The 14750-nt window shown below is 41.6% G+C and overlaps 1 protein-coding gene across 5 annotated transcripts in view; it reads right to left on the bottom strand.

Moving 5' to 3' along the window:
- TNIP1 (TNFAIP3 interacting protein 1) overlaps positions 1 to 13882 on the bottom strand; it is a 70584-nt gene extending 56702 nt beyond the window's left edge. For 3 of the 5 annotated variants that reach the window (XM_074212587.1, XM_074212590.1, XM_074212591.1), the window contains exon 1: positions 6357 to 6464. The gene's annotated coding sequence lies outside the window, so the exon portion shown is untranslated. Of the gene's footprint in view, positions 1 to 6356; positions 6465 to 13796 lie in introns of those variants that run through there. The other 2 variants (XM_074212589.1, XM_074212592.1) reach the window with 2 other exon arrangements.
- Between the last annotated feature and the right edge of the window lie 868 nt (positions 13883 to 14750).

Raw genomic sequence — 14750 nt, 5'->3', positions numbered from 1 at the left:
CCAAATACTTCCCTTCCCCCCACAACCCTAATACAACTTCCTACTTTTCTTAGTATATACACATATACATATACATATATATATATACATGTATATATACATATGTGTGTGTGTGTGTGTGTGTGTGTGTGTGTGTATAGTTGAATAGTAAGCAGAAAGGTCTGGGATATTCCACTGGGTACAAACATTCCCTAGATCTTTGTTTAGGGGCAGTAAAACTCACCCTGAATAATGAAAGCTTCTAGGGCATTTGTAAAAAATAAGCTTGTTCATCTCTCTCAGTGACAAAATTATGATTCTGAAAATTCGCTCAAACTGGAGGAAACTCAGAGAAAGGAAAGGAGAGAGAGGAAGGCAAATCAGGGAAAAACAACTCAGACTTCAAGAGAAGCAAAAGTGTCCCTTCCAAATTCTACTCTCCCTGCCTTCTCTCAGGGGCTAAGGTAGAGCAAAAGAACTGGGACACAGGGCAGTCCATACATAGCTGGTACCTCAGGGTAAGTGGGACTTAAAAGGGCAGAAGCAAAGTACTTGATCATGAGGATGGTGACTGGCAAGAAGGAACATGCCTGAGATGGGTGGGGAAAACTGACAAATGCTCCTTGACTTATGGAACCCTTCCATTGGTTGCACCCTATAAAAATATCAACACTGGGTTCCTGAGGATGACTCTCCAGTGACACAGTTTTCATTCTTCCCAACTGTTGCTCTCCTTAAGTATGAGTAACCCATAAATGAAACATATTCAAGTCTAAAGCCTTCCTGCTTCAACTAACAGTCTTTGGTTAGTGAGTTCTTAGACTAAACAGATTTTCAACCATGGGTTGAGTTCTTTAGAACCCATCAGCTTCCTAAACAGGGTTTACAAGTTTCTTTTGGGAAAGCCAATGTCAGTCTGGAGATCAAAATGGTAAAGAGAAAAAGCAAATGAACTTACTACTATGATAGAACCCAGATGCTCAGGCCAACACTGAAAGCTAGAGGAAAGCATAACAAGATTTTTTTTAAGCATTCACTGAGGTGTAACTGAATATTAAAAAAATGAACCCGATATTTCATCACAAGGATGCTGTAATAACGACCCTAATATACATATCCAATGCAAACTAATCTCCCCTCAAAGAAGAAAATAAAAAAGAAGATAGTAGAGAGATCTCCATTCTCCTGTCATACTCCTTCTCCTTCAAACCCTCCCCAAAACAGAAACACATTCGCAGAAATACTTAAGAACACAGAGGAAGTAGCAGTAAGAATGAGTCCCCAAAGGGGATGGAGGTGGGTGGTGGGGAATAGAGGTTTCCATCAGACATATCATACTATCTTTTGCCAAAGAGAACATAAAGTGGAGGTAGAAACTGGAAAAGGCAGCAGAAATCAGTTGAAAAAGCTAGTTTAGAAAGCAAATATGATAATGCAAAAAGTGAAAAGGAAGAGAAACAGGAAGAAGAAACAGAGAAATAGCACATCAGAGGGAAAGAGAAGAAATGATGTCTTTTCATCAAGCCCCTACTCAGCTCAAAAACTTGCGACAACTCCCCACAGTCTGGAGAATAAAGTCCTGGCATTTAAGACACAACCACCTTGTTCTGGATCATCTTTCCAGTTGGATCTGCCATCATTAACCTCAATCTACACTATACTCCTGTAACTTCTTCGCACTGCCCCAAGAAGGAACCATGACTTTATCTCTTCCGCTTCACCAGCTATATTTCTTTCAAGGTCTAGTTCGTGTAGGAAGGATTATATGACAACTCCAACCCTAAGTAATCTTCCTATTCTTGGAATACTAGTGAAAAGGCAGTGTTATTATTCTTTTGTTATTCATTTATTTATTATCTTTCCCAAAACCTGTTTCACTTTAAAATGTAAATTCCTTGAAGAGATATAATCTTCATCATCATCATCATCATCATCATCGAGCTTTAAGGTTTGCAAAATTTTTTATTACTATTATCCTGACATTTTCTCTGGGTGTCCCTCATGCCTGGAATGCTTCCAGATCTTCCAATTAGTTTCCTTTCAATTTCAACTAAAAATTCTTTTTTTTTTAATGGAAAGCTTTTCTCTTTTTTTCTAGTGCTATCCCTCTGTTAATTATTTTCTATTTATCTTGGATATAGATTGTTTTGTTTATATTTGTTTGTGCATTGTTTCCCCCATTAGACTGTAAAACCCATTTAGGACTGTGACTGTCTTTTCTCTTTTGTTTTCCCAACACTTGGTATAAGACCTAAGGAAAAGTTTACTGATGGTTTGAATTTGTTTTATATTCAAAACAACCCTGTGAGATAGGTGTTATTCAGATCCCCATTTTACAGGTGAGGAAACAGCCATGCAGTCCAAGATCACCAACAGTCTCTCTCCTAGTATTCCCAGGATAGGACCTCAATTTATTCAACAAGCATTTACCAAGAGTACCTTAACAAAGGTTAAAAAAGTATCCCTAATATGATTTCTCTCTCATCACACCCAATTTGGATCAAGGTACAACATGGAAACAAAGTAAAGACTGACAGATTGCTTTCCGTGGGGTGGTGGGGGGAGGGAAGTAAGATTGGGGGGAAAATTGTAAAACTCAGTATCTTTAATAAAAATTAATTTTAAAAAAAGAAAGTAAAAAAAAAAGTATCCCTAACCTCAAGGAGATTATACTTCATTAGGGGGAAATAATACATTCAAAAAATAAATAAATACAAAAACTAGACAAAATAGTCCAAGTAAATTCTGTAAGAAGGGTCATGACAACTAAGAGGCTCAGGACAGGTTTCTTACAGGAGAAACTTGAGGTGAACCTTGAAGATAGACAGAGATTCCAAAAGTCCAAGTTGAGAAAGAATAACATTCCAGGTGGGGGGTAGGCAGTAGTGAGGATCATTATGTCAAGTACATAGAGTACTTGGATAAGAAGAATGTGTAATAAAGACTAGAATAGTAGGCAGGAGTTTTAAAAGCCAGAGGAGTTAACTTTGTAAAACAGAGGTAAAAAGTAACTATTAGAGGTTGTTGAGCAGGGCAGTGGCAAGGACAGACTGCTTTAGGAGTGTCGATTTAGCAGATATTTGTAGAATGAATTAGAGGAGAAAGACTGGAAACAAAGAGATCAGTTGAGAGACTTAATGTTTATTTTTTATTTTATCCATTTTCAAAGAAGCCCATGACATTAGGAAAGTGATACCATGACAAGCATGTCATTGCATTTGATTGGGAGATGCTGTGCTACGTCACCAGCCTCATTTTCTCCTCCAGAGCCATCTGGGTCCAATTGCCAGGTATGAATCAAGACAACTAGAGATGGTCCTGGATGTAAGGCAATCAGGGTTAAGTAACTTACTCAAGGTCACACAGCTAATTAGTAGCAAGCGTCTAAGGCCACATTTGAACTCCCTTCCTCCTCAATCCAAGGGCAGTGCTCTAACCTGCACACCACCTAGTTGCCCAAGAGACTTAGTCAAGGAAAGAGGTAAGGAGGACCAGAAGAAAGGCTACTGAGGTATCACTATGAGTATAGAGAGAAGGGGACATATGCTGAGAGGCAAGCCTGGGCAACTAATATACTGGCTATGAGGGAGTGAAGGTGAGAAAAGTCAAGGATGATCCTGAGGTTTTGAATCAGGATGAATAAAGAATAGTGGCAAATTTGACAGAAATAGGGAAATTTTAAAAAGAGGGAGATCTGAGAGGAAAGATAGAAATTTCTCTTTTGGACCTGTGTTAAGATACCTCCAGGACATCCAATTAAAAACACTGATACTGGACTAAAGTTCAGGACAGAGCTGGATATTTTTACATAAAGAAAAGAGAAGAACCCATAGAACAGGATAGGGAATGTTTTGTATTAAGGACTGTGAAATCATTTGGTCCGGGGCTGCCAAGGCAATTGCAGACAGGATTTGAAATTCAATAAAATTAGGAGCATTTTAGGGGTAAATTAATTGTTTGACCAAATATTGCAAGATATTTTTAAGCTGATAATTTTGTATGGCTCAAAAATGATGTTACAAATATCCAACTGGCCCTTGCAGAGAAATGATTCCCCCACCTCTGCCATAGAAACTGATATGATCACAGAGTAAAGAAAGAGAAGAAGCCTAGGACAGAGTTCATTAGGTAAATCAATCTTGCATCTCACAATCACTTAGCTGAGTGACTCCCAGGGCAAGTCACTTAACCTCAATCTGCCTCAGTTTCCTCATCTGTAAAATGGGAATACCAGAACTCCACTCTCAGGATTGTTGTGAAGATCAAATGAGATATTTTTGTGAAACACCTTGCAAAGATTTAAGGATTATCTAAAGGCAAGCTATTATTATTACTAAATCTATGTCACAATCCTAAGAACCTGGCAACAGATTTTGTGTGGGCAATTTCAGCATGAGCATTAGCTCTCAATATAGGCTCCCCAGTCTCTAGGGGACAATGAAAGATAAGACCCAAGGTTATATACATCTCGCTTTTCTCCAGGGTGCTGCTAGTCTCCTCAGCCTTAATCTCATCCTCCTGCATTTTCTAGCAGAGGGAAAAGTTGGGAATGAAAAAGAACTGAATACCTAGCTATTCCCTTCCACAAGTTCATCCTCTCTTCTCACATATATACTCATACGTATCTATATACATATACACATACATTTGTATGTATATACATATTGTTAATGTAAATGAGAGAATACAGAATGCAAATTTTAAGGTACTACATGACTGTTGGTGATTTTATGCCTGTGTATACATGTATATGCACACATACATGTATAAATATATGTAAGGGAGCTGATCTCCCCATCTTTAAATATACTACATATAGTTATATATATGTAATATTTATATTCACACATACACATATACCCATGAAATCTCCTATACTAAACACCCATAAATATACAACATCACATAATTACATCCATGCAATTATATATTACAGTTAACTGCAAACAGGCACTCGAAATCTCCTACACCATACGACTCCCATATACAGAATTGTACAAATGCGTTCACATGTTAGTAATTCTCCATATAAATACATGTCTATGCACAAGTAGTTTCTTAACCAGACTCCAAATCCTCTTACCTACAATTCTGGTACTGCACTCTGCTCTCTCTCTCCCTGCTAATCACCTATCCTATCAATTAGACAGTTACCTCAGAACTTATCGGTGTATCTATTCACATGTGCACACACACATACATACTTCCATAATACACTGTACATACATGATCTTCTATTGTAAACAGTTACACTGAAACTAATCAGTAAATCCATTCATGTGTACAAGCACACATACTGTACTCATATACTGAACAGAGACAATTACATATATAAATGCATGCATTTATAGAATAGTGTATTCACTATGTGTACACATAAACAACTCTCCATATATATATATATATATATATATATATATATATATATATATACACACACTCTCTTGGGGTATAGACTTCTCTACATATACACATTTGTACATGTTAGTACCACATTCCCAGACACCCTACATACGTGTAATCTTCAGGTAGACAATTATTCATATGTCCAATAAACTGTTATTTCTTCTTATGTAGAATCCTGATTACTAGACAGTATATACTGCAGGGACACATTAATAATATATATAAATTCACTCCCGTGTTCATGCTATACAAGTGCAATTGGGCAGACCAGGAATTAATCAGATGTATCTTCTACGGATGACATATAACGTAGCTATTCAAAGTTTTTAACTATTTAATAGTTTAAACTCTGAAAGTTTAGAGCTGCACTTAGGCTTCTGGGGCGCCCGTCGGAAGATAGCTATGACAGATGACGAGACTGGAGACACCTGTATAGGGCTGTAACAGCTCACAGGTGCACTACGATTTTGGGGACGCGGTCTATAAACCTGGAGAGGATAACATATAGGGGAGCTATCTAGGTAAACACGCTACAGGTGCACAGCTGGAAGCTTTAGTAGTGTCTGAACCACACTGGGCTTCTGGGACGCCCTGTCCATAAATATGGAAGGTCCTATCTAGGAGGGATGGAGGTAGAAGATGCATACGCGGCTTTTTTCAGTTTTAATAGCTCATGCCTGCACGTGGCCGTGCGCCTAGACATGCGGGGGGCTAAATGTAGGAACCCTATAGAGATCCGCCCGCTATACGTGTTTGGGTGGCTCGGGCTGCCCTGAGACTTGTGGGACACCCCGCGTACACAGCCACAGGCATGTTGGCACACGCACACACTTAGACATGCCCCCCCCCCGCCTCCATCCGCCTCCCGGGGGCTCGGGCCGCCCCTCCCCCACCCCTCCCTCTTCCCCTTCCCCGCGGGGCCGTCAGGGCGACGGGCCGGGCCCTGGGGCCTCCGCCAGGCTCGCTCTTACCCGAGTCAAGCCCACCCTGCGGGGGTCCCGCGCCTCGCCGCCTCGGCCCGGCTCGCGGTTCGGGGGTTCCGGCTCCACTTCCTCCGGGGGCGGGGGCGGGGCGCGGCTCAGAGAGGGGCGGGAGAGGGAGGAAGTGAGGAGGCCCCGCTTCCAGGCCCCACCCCCGGGAAAGTCCCCGATGATTGACGGGAAGCCTGCCCTATGGGACTCCCACGTTGGAGGCGGGCCAGGGAGGCGCGCGGCGGGGGGAGGGGTGGCTCTGGCACGCGCGCACGCGCGCACCCCGCCGAGATCCGAGACTTCAACTCGGCACTGCGGGGGGGGGGGGGGGGGGGGGGGTGTCAGGAGGAACTGAATTCGAATGCTACCTCACACCCCCCCCCCCGGAAGAGTCTCGAAACCCCCCTGGGCCAGGGCTTTGCTTCTCTCTAAAATGGGCATAATAATAGCACCCGGGGCGGCTGGAGCACCGGCCCTGGAGTCAGGTGGACGCGGGTTCAAACCCGGCCTCAGACACTTAATAATGGCCTAGGGCAAGCCACGTAACCCCACTGCCTTGCAAAAGCTAAAATAAAAATAATACTGATAGCACCTGCTTGGTGCGCTTTGCAAGCCATCAAGTGCCGTGAAATGCCATCTTTTAATTTTTTTTTTGGCCTTTAATGAGGCTAGGCCATTGTTAAGTGTCAGGTCGGATTGGAACTCGGGTCTTTCTGACTCCAGGGCGGCTGCTCCATCCGCTGCGCCCCCTAGCGGCCCCTAGCTATAATTATTAGAAGTCAAGGACTCCAGTCCCTTCAAGGAGGCTCCTGGAGCTCTGGTCAAAAATGGTTATTAAGTGTTAGGAATGCAAAGTCCAAGCCAAGCCAAGGGCAGCCATCCTTGACTCTTCTTTCCTTCCTGATTCAACCAGTTGCAAGATTGCTCAGTGGGGGCAGCTGGTGGTGCAATGGGTAGAACCCTGGCCCTGGAGTCGGAATGAGATCTGAGTTCTAGTTTGACCTCAGACACTCACTTATGTGTGACCCTGGGCAAATCACTTAACCCCAGCTGCCTCAAAAAAAAAAAAAAAGGATTTGGGCGGCTAGGCGGCCAGTGGATGGAGCCCTGGCCCTGGAGTCAGGAGGACCTGACTTCAAATCCAGTCTAGTTATGTGGCCTGGGGCAAGTCACTCAACCCCATTGCCTAAAATTAAAAAATTAAAAAAGGGATTGTTCAGTCCTACAATAGCTCTTTAATTAATACATTTCTTCACAATAGTAGCCTCTTAATTGTTCTTTCAGCTTCTAATCTCACCCCTCTGCAATCTTTCTTTCACATAGTTGCAGAATTGATGTTTCCATGCCACTCTCCTAATTAAAAAAAAAAATGTTCAGTGGCTCCCTATTGCTTCTGGGATAAAATACAAAAGTCTCATACTGACTTCTACTGAAGGAACTGGATATATTTTGCCTGAAAATGCAAAGTCATTGAGAAGATGATTGCTATCTTTCCATGTGTTTAGAAGTAAGATGACATGTTATTTGGCTCTAAAAGACAGATCTTTGGGGAAAATTACAAGGCTATTTCAGCTCAATCAAGAAGGAAAGACCTTCAATCCAACAAGGATTATACTGCCTAGCAAGAGAGGGAGCTCCTTATCACTGGTGTTGTTAAAAGAAGGAAGACAGAAATATTGTAGAGGGGAACTTCTGAATCAAGGACAAGGCTATATTAGATAATCTCTGAGATTCTCTCAATTTGAAGGCTCTCTTTTATACCTCTTAATTATGCTGAATGCACAAACAAGCAAATATGCTCAGAGGTAGACATTCACAAATGCTCACAGTGCATAGACCTAGAGCCCCTCAGGCCCATTCTCTACCATAGTAATCTCTAACCCCCTGATTCTCAAGCCTCATCTTATAGCAACCCAAGTTGTATCTTAGTGAGTGGAATATTCCCAATAAAAATCCTTGCCAGTTTAATATTACTAGTGAAGTCCTCTCAGGGTTAAGAAATATTAAGGAAAAACAAACTATTATTATAGGACTATTCCTAGAAAGACCTTGCATTCCAAAAGAGAAGCTCCTGAGCCACCTGCTCTATGACAAGACTATTTTTGCAAACTGGGAGGACAGTCTAATCAAAGACATTACTTCATTAAGATAGTAATAAAGGGTGGCAGCTAGGTGGCACAGGGAATAGAGCACTAGCCCTGGAGGCAAGAGGACCTGAGTTCAAATGTGGCCTCAGATGCTTAATAATTACCTAGCTGTGTGACCTTGGGCAAGTCCCTTAACCCTATTGCCTAGAAAGAAAGAAAGAAAGAAAGAAAGAAAGAAAGAAAGAAAGAAAGAAAGAAAGAAAGAAAGAAAGGAAGGAAGGAAGGAAGGAAGGAAGGAAGGAAGGAAGGAAGGAAGGAAGAGCAAGCTGAATGAGATTGAAACAGCAGATGCACCATTTACAGCATAGAATCAACCCAACTCTAACCTACTCAAGGCCATTATCCCCCTCCCTCAGATCAGAATCTGAGAATCAAAGTTGTCTGGATCTACAAAGACAAAAACAATTTTAAAAGGGAATTATGATTTCTGGGAGGAGTCTGTTCATTCCTTTAAATGGAGAAGGAAATGCAAAACTATTCCAGTATCTTTGCCAAGAAAATCCCAAAAGGGGTCTTGAAAGTCAGACCCAACTCAAAATGACTCAACAATGACAACAAATATTCCCTTAAATGTCGATTGTGAATCTGTAATTCTCATCCTGGCTTCATTCCTTTACAACTTAAGACTCCTACCAGTCAATAACTTGTAAGTAGATTCTCAAAGAATGTGATGGTGGACAGACAAGTGAGCAAGGACCTTAAAGGAACAGTAGATAGAGGTTGAACCTGAAGAAGCACCAAGTACCAAAACCAAACATAAACTTCCCCCTTTTAAAAATTTTCAGATAGTTTATCAGAAAACAGTTAGTCATAGAACATCAGAGCAAGAAGAGGCTTCACATGCTGAAGGAAAATGTCTTGACCTATATATTACAAAGCTTGTGTAAAGGGTATATGACCAGGAGGGTGTTTGTCTGGACTGATTAGGGTAAATGTTTGTGACTAAGGTTAGGAATCAACTGTCTTGGCTCCTGGAAAGGTTGTGTTACTCTACCACATGTACTTTACTCACAATACTTGTAACTTTTTTTGTTTTTTGCAAGTCAATGGGGTTAAGTGGCTTTCCCAAGGCCACACAGCTAGGTCATTATTAAGTGTCTGCAGCAAGATTTGAACTCAGGTCCTCCTGACTCCAGGAGCAGTCTCTGGCCAACTAGTTGTCCTCTTACCACCTTGTAACTTTCTAAACTAAAATAACTTTCCCCAGTTTCCACTCATCTTTGTGTACTCTCTCCCCTTCTCAGAATCTGGGTTAATGATAAACTATGAGTCCAAAAGAATGAAAATGAAAAAACATCACTAGGCTAATGGAGAGGCAATAAATTTATTATAATAGTTCAGCCTACCCATGAACAATGGATATTTTCCCAATTGTTTAGATCTGATTTTAATTGTGTGATAAGTGCTTTGTAATTGTGTTTATATAATTTTTAATAATAATATAATACTTGTATTTATATAATGTTAGACTCCCAAGTATTTTATGTTTCTACAGTCACTTTAAATGGTATTTCTCTATCTCTTGGTGCTAGGTTTTGTTGGTGATGTATAGAAATGCTGATGATTTATGTGGGTTTATTTCATATCCTGCAACTTTACTAAAGTTGCTAATTGTTCCAAGTAGTTTTTTAGTTGATTTTCTAGGATCCTCTAAGCATGCCATCTGCAAAGAGTGAGAGTTTTGATTCAAGAGACAATAAATTTAAACTGGAGAAAGAGACAGACATTTTGGACATGACCAATATGAAAAATTGTTTTACCAGACTATGAAGTTAAGTAATGAGGGCTTTATCTTCCAGGTTTAGTTTTATTTTTAATTCACTCAATTGGAATGAAAGGATGGAATAATATTTTTAAAAGAAAGAACAATGAGTACACCATAATTTATTTTGATATAATTTCTTGAAATTATATTGCTATGTAGTGGAGTTATTCTGAATTAAAACTCAGGCACTGCATCATACACTTCTTAAAAAATACAAAAACTAGGGGCAGCTAGGTGGCACAGTGACTAGAGCACTGATGCTAGAGTCAGGAGAACCTGAGTACAAATCTGGCCTTAAAAACATGTGTGACCTTGGGCCACTGCCTTGAAAGAACCAAAAAAATACAGAAAATAAACTGTATCATTTTGCTACTAAACACAAAAGTATTTTAATGCACAGTCTTGTTTGGACTGATATTGATAGTATCATAATTTGTACTAGATTAGAAGTATTATTTTAAAAATATTTCAAGAGCACAGGATTTAAAGTGGACAATTTGTATTTTTAAATCATTATATTGCTAAGATAGAAATAATTTTTAATAGAAGGTAATCTTTTTAAATGCAGGGACTGTAATTCAATTTTTTGCTAAGGTACATAGAAGGCACCTAATCAATTAAATTCATTTTTCATACCTTCATAGGTATGGCTATCCTCCAAAGTCTTAATCCTATCATTCATTCCCAATGAGGTATGGGTGAGAGAGAAAATAGACTCAAGATATTCCCCACATTAGAAGCATGGTTAATCACATCATTATGGGATAAATATGGGGGGAAATGTTCCATCCTTGAAACTTACAGCCTAACCAAAGCCCTCCAGGTTATGTACTCTTCATTGGAAAGGCAGTAGCATAATAGATAAAGGTCTCTTCACTCCTAGTCTCGAGTTTTTTTCTATGATACCACATTACCTCTGCAAATCCACTTCTAAACCCACAAATGCAAAATTATCAAATTCCCACCAGCCTCTGTGGGAGCCTCTGTCCACCCACCCACAACCACATTTAAGCATCTCTTTCTCCTCGGGTTATCTCTTCAGATTTCCTCCTTTCAGGAAGCTCCCAACAGGGCACCCCTTTTGGAAAAGGAGGAATGGAGAATAGGAGGAGTTCCCCGTACCCCAGACACCTGCTAGAAAGGGGATTTCCAGGTGAGGAAATTAACCCCCAAAGCCTGGGACTGGGGGTACAACTTTGAGCTACTTATCTCTGGATCAAATGAGATAATGTAGGTGAAGCTCTTTGCAAACCTCTAAAAATGTGAGCTGTATTATTAACTTCAACAAAGAGGGAAAACTTCTTTCAAAGTTCCTACAAGGACAAGTACAGTTCCCCACAGGGTGTTTGCCACGACTTACCAGACTCATACTCTGAAGCCAGAACTATAGAATTTCCAATCTTTTTCCTCCCTATGCCCCTTGGCTTTTGGTAAACTTCCCTCCACTCCTTTCCATGCCCCTTACTCAAAATGGAAGGAAATAAATTTTAGCTTGTGATGCATATGTACTTGAAAAGCAGAAAAGATTAATTTTTGTAGGATCTTATTTTATTTGCAAAATAGTCTTGATAAATTTCAAATGGTGGGGGATAGGAGGGTAGCAGGAGAGGGAGTTTGGAACTTCTGATGTAACCTGATTCATTCATTTAATAGATTAGGGTCTTGGGGGTCCAGAGATCAGGAAGTGACCTGCCCAAGTTACACAGGTAGTGACCCTGGAATATGACCTCCTGGGTCATGAATTCAGGATTTTACCACATTGTTTAGTACAAGTTGGAATCTTTTCCCCATCCCATTATCCATTCCTGTCTCTTTTTAAACCCAAGAAATTTTCGGAGCTTTGTACCCTCAGAAACTATTAGAGGAAGGGGAATATAAGTTATCAGTAGACCCCAGCTTCTCTCTCTCTCTGGAGCTAAGGAGGGGCATTTCCAACTTGTCTCTGGACCCTTCACAGGGAGTGCAAAAGAGACCGCAGAATGCAGAATGATCTGGTCTCTTACATACAGAGGAAATTGTTCCATGTTTTCAGGTGGCCTTTCTCAGTCTCACACTTATCTCTAGCCTATCCTCTTACACACCTTCTTTTCACTGGAAGGTTGATAGGGAGCCCAACAACAGGAAAAGGCAAAGAACCACTGGGGGAAATTCCCAGTCTTTTTTCCCCATGGGACCCAGCCCAGTTGAGCCTAACCCAGATCTTCCAACAAGGAAGGGCCAACACTGTCATTCTTTTCCCACTCTAACAGCTGCTGAGGAGACCTCAGATAGACCTTGGGCTCTCCTCTGGTTGAGGCAGACGAGATGTGAGGGGCAAAGCCAGGCTGGGATTGGGGCAGGCTCACACTTTAAGACTGGGAGCCTCCAGTTTCTAATCTGGCAGTAGAATGAGGAGAACAGAGTACAGTCAAGTACTGGCCTTTAAGGAACCATGAATAAAGAGACTAATAGGGCAGATTAATTTCCTAATTCTGGAAAGTTCTGACCTAATTCTGCCTGACTCTACTTCTCATCCCAGCAGTCTCCTTTATTTGACCTCTACTCCATTATTCCCCTCCTCCTCCTCCTTTTCCTTCTCCCCAGCTGGCTCTCTCTCAGCTCCTCTTCCTCATCCCTTCCTTGGCTTGGTCCAGTCCACTTGGTTCACTCCTCTACCTCATAAAATTTAAAACTGGATGGGACTTTAGAAATGGAGTCTAATTCCCATAGTTTATTACTGAAGAAACTTTGAAGTGCCCCCAAGGTGCAATAGTTAAGCACCCGGGTCAGATTAGAACCTCTTCACTTCCAATGCCCTCTTGAGGTGCTGGGCAGGCTTCTTCTGATGTTCCTGCCTAGACCTCTCTCAATTCTCTTCTCTTCTCCTTATCCCCTAGAATAGACCCAGCTCTCTCATCTAGTAAGTTGGAGAAAAACCATTTTTCTTAGAAACTGAAGCACTAAAGATTACTTTCTCATCCTCCTATGGTCACTACTACCAATGCCCTTAGCTTTATCACTTGTATCTAACTAACTAACTAACTACTGGTGAGGAACCCACTTCTTTTATTTTGATATCATACTTGTATAAGACAGCACTTTAAAAATCCTATACAACTGCTCTAAATATCCCATACACTTTTTCCTGTTCAGGATCCAAAGCTCCCAGAGATGGCCTTTCCATCCCAATTTCTCTCAGAGGAAATCAAAGGGTAAAACAGAATCTTCCCAAATCAACCTATGTTTTCCCAAAACCAGGAAAAATGGGAGAAATGGAAGAAAGAAGATAAAAGAATGAAAGAAAAGGAAGCAGATTAAAAAATAGAATAGGAAAAGGAGATAAAGGAAGAAAGCTGAGGAAACAGAATAGATGACCCAGCTGGCCGGGCTGAGAAGGGTCAGACTGGAAATGGGGCGGGGGAGCCTTTGTTTTTTGTTTCAGACCCAGAAGGAATTATGATAGGGATATTTAGAAAGAAGAACCCTCAGCCTAGGGACCTGTTCCCTTCTTTGCCCTCTCCCCCAGGCCAATAAATGTCTGTTACTCACCAGTTTCAAAGGATGAAGGAGGGAAAGGGTCTCAGGGAGGGGGGTTACAATCGGAATCCTCCTCAGCTGACTGAGAAGCTGCAGGAAGGAACACAAGCTCGACGGCTTCTAGTTAGGAGGGGAATTCCCCGAGATAGAGGGAGACAGCCGGCAGCCAGCCCCACCAAGCCAGCTGAGGCTAGATTAAGCTTTCTTTATCTCTCTGTCTCTCTGTCTCTCTCTCTCCCCCTCCCCTCCTCTCTCTCTGTGTCTCTGTCTCTCTCTATGTCTCTCTCTGTCTCTGTCTCTCTATGAGTCTCTGTCTCTCTCTGTCTCTGTCTCTCTCTGTCTCTCTGTCTCTCTCTCTGTCTCTCTGTCTCTCTCTATGTGTCTCTCTGTCTCTGTCTCTCTATGTTCTCTGTCTCTCTCTGTCTCTGTCTCTCTATGTCTCTCTGTCTCTGTCTCTCTCTCTGTCTGTCTCTCTGTCTCTCTATGTCTGTGTCTTTCTCCCCCTCTCCACGTCTCTTCTCTTCTCTTCTCTTCTCTTCTCTTCTCTTCTCTTCTCTTCTCTTCTCTTCTCTTCTCTTCTCTTCTCTTCTCTTCTCTCTGTCTCTCTCTCTCTGTCTCTCTGTCTCTCTCTCTGTCTCTCCCCCCTCTACCTTTATGTCTGTCTGTCTCTGTCTCTGTCTCTGTCTCTGTCTCTCTCTCTCTCTCTCTCCCCCCCCTTACACTTACACATGCACACACACCCCACAAACCCACTCCCTTTTATTGTGGGTCAATTCCCAGATAGGAGATCACCTCACTACTGAGGAAAGGTGGAAAGATGATGATTCACAAGTTAGATCACAAACTAGAGGTGGGGGGGGAGGGGATGGAGAAGAGGAGACTGGTAGAGGTTTCAAACCCAGCTCCTCCATTGGGTTCTTCCCAGCAGGCTCTGGTTTTGCCCCAGTATGCTGCAAGTGGGGGATT

The sequence above is a fragment of the Macrotis lagotis genome, chromosome 1, assembly GCF_037893015.1.
Source record: "Macrotis lagotis isolate mMagLag1 chromosome 1, bilby.v1.9.chrom.fasta, whole genome shotgun sequence".
Lineage (NCBI taxonomy): Eukaryota > Metazoa > Chordata > Mammalia > Peramelemorphia > Peramelidae > Macrotis > Macrotis lagotis.
The sequence above is the reverse complement of the archived record's forward strand: the minus strand, read 5'-3'. Positions and strand labels throughout refer to the sequence as shown.